This window comes from Dreissena polymorpha, chromosome 1, assembly GCF_020536995.1.
Source record: "Dreissena polymorpha isolate Duluth1 chromosome 1, UMN_Dpol_1.0, whole genome shotgun sequence".
Taxonomy (NCBI): domain Eukaryota; kingdom Metazoa; phylum Mollusca; class Bivalvia; order Myida; family Dreissenidae; genus Dreissena; species Dreissena polymorpha.
The window spans coordinates 152,599,628-152,602,105 of record NC_068355.1 but is presented as its reverse complement, the minus strand read 5'-3'; the positions used below and the strand labels follow the sequence as shown (position 1 = coordinate 152,602,105).

The following is a 2,478-nucleotide window of genomic DNA, read 5'->3' as shown; positions in this document are numbered from 1 at the left end:
ACAGTTAACAGTAAACCGGTGTCTGTAATGCAACGATCCCACTTTTGTCCTTGCACATCTTCCGACCGTACGGTGTTGTCAGCCATGTTGAACTTTTCTGCAGGATGTTAGCGTCTTTGTGTTCACCAGGCTTTACCTTTGAAATAGATTGCAACAAAATCCAATCTGGTACGACATATTGACTAGGATTCTCACACAGTTTTTGAGTACCATGAAAGTTGTGACATAAGCTACAAGAAAACATGCTTTTTAACATGAATATACATCTACTATCCAGAAAAATGTCTTAAATGAAATTTCATGAGCACCTACAATTTCATCTGTAAAATTTATGTTCCGTGTTTTACTTACGTCTATCCACTAGGGCACTTGACCAATATTCTTTTATGCTCGAGCCTGCATTAAAAAACCCAAAATATTTGTGAAAATGAACTAAAAACACATCAAGTTACATAACAAGTCAAACTTTTAAAGTTTCAAAGGCTACGAAGACACTTATAAGTAATTGTTTTATTTCGATGATACGATAAACTATTACTAATCATAAATTGCCTGTGACTAGTAATTGTATTAATGGCTTGGTTATGCCAGAACACGTTACAGATATCTCTTTAAACCATTTTGTAAAACGTAAATCCGAATGAAATTTCTATGACATTTATACGAAAAGAAAAACCTAATATGACTGCTATATGTTTTTACAAAACTGATCATTGTAGTATTAATGATATGGACAATACATACGGTGAGTTGTTGCCAGGCTATATGCTGTGAAAAAACTTTTGGCCACCGTTCGTTGCAGAGCCTCTGTGGCCTCTTTATAACTACATCCAGTCGCCTGCAGTTTTATGATTTGAAACAAACGATTATGAGAATATTTAACAAATTTTACATACATGTACTGTGAAATATTTTCTGTACGAATATGTAGTTTACTTTGACACCAAAGAAGAAAATAATTTTTGTATGACATTCGAAACCGATATACTTTTTTCAATTAATTATATAACTTTAAATCTTTGCTTTTACTATTTATATTGTTCGGACTCGCCTTTAAAAACCGCGTAAAAAATAAAACGGGATTCTATGTCTATTGACAGTCTAACAGGCATGTTATATGGAGATATTGTACATTTTAAGACTTTGTTCTTCCCATTAACATTTAAAATATTTACATTTAACGAATTAAATTTACACAAACACAGCGCAAGTTTATACTTTCGTGAATAAAATGTGGTTGTGCACAAAATGACCAAAATGTTACGCACTCTTATAAATAAAATCTTGTTTTGAAAACGTATATATTATTGTAAGATAATACTTGTTACAAAAAATAATCAAAGACCATACTCTATACCTCGTGCATGATCACTGAACACGCTTCCTTGACGAGGACGGATTCTGTATACGATGAAACTAGTCTGTAATTTAATATAGAAATGGTATTGGTTTTAATTTTTATAAGTTTAAGTTTAGTTTTTAACAAATGTTGATGGCAGTCTCGATCGAGCACAACCTTAGATGTATATCTTTCCACATACAAATTTTTAACCTTTACAAAATCGGTCATATCCAAGATTATGTTTATTTTTCACTTTCTAAATCCATTGTAAACGGCCCAATGATTATGTTATGGCTGACTGGAATAGTTCATGAAAAAAATCAATACTCAATAAAAAATATAATACGAAATACCTTTTGTTCTTCTTGAAAGCTGATTTCAGCTTTTCGTTAGCTACGAGCTTTACCAAAGGGTGGTTCCTGTAAATGTCGTCATTATTGACAGTTTAAGTAAGCAATCAATTTCCCATGTTTTGTGAAATTTGTATGAAATCAAAGAAAGGGAAAGTTTTACATTGTGTATGGTACCGTTTGTCAGGAAAAATTGTGAATACGCGAATAACACATATTTTTTCTTTACAATCGAACCTCGACTTTTATCGTTAATTGATTCAAAATATTTCTGCTCTTATCCTAAATATAAAGTGGTTATATAAATAAGGGAACACAGATAGCTTTCAATATAATTGGTATTTTGAATGCCAAGCGCTTATGCAATATACAGTTGCCATTGCTAGGCATTGTACTGTACTAAGTGCCTGTTCGTAATGCAACTGGATCATTGCGATACTTTGGTCTTTACGAATGTCTCATATAGAGTTTATCTATTTCGTTCGGAGCTCATTGAATTCGAAGTAGCTCTTGACTTTGGGCAAGTAACAGACGCATCAAGACCAATTCCATAACACCGTCACACATAGGTTTCGGTGGCAAGACCGAGTTCGAATACTACGCCGTTTACAAAGCTTTTCTGCTGTTAAAGTCAGTTTTTGTAAGCATTAACGCACATTTTGAATAAGCTTAGTATATCAGTGCACTGAATTTAATTGCAGAAAAGCTACCTTATTTATGACAATTACAACTACCCGTTTTCTGAAAAGGCATCTTGGATGTTTTTCTCCACGACAGTCAGTGCCT

At 33.1% G+C, this 2,478-nt stretch overlaps 1 long non-coding RNA gene across 1 annotated transcript; it reads right to left on the bottom strand.

Moving 5' to 3' along the window:
• Positions 1–369: 369 nt before the first annotated feature.
• LOC127856526 (uncharacterized) lies at positions 370–1,809 on the bottom strand. Its single transcript, XR_008038098.1, has 4 exons — positions 1,696–1,809; positions 1,358–1,421; positions 745–838; positions 370–396 (listed from the first exon to the last, which is right to left on the bottom strand). It is a non-coding gene; the product is annotated as an uncharacterized LOC127856526 (long non-coding RNA).
• Between the last annotated feature and the right edge of the window lie 669 nt (positions 1,810–2,478).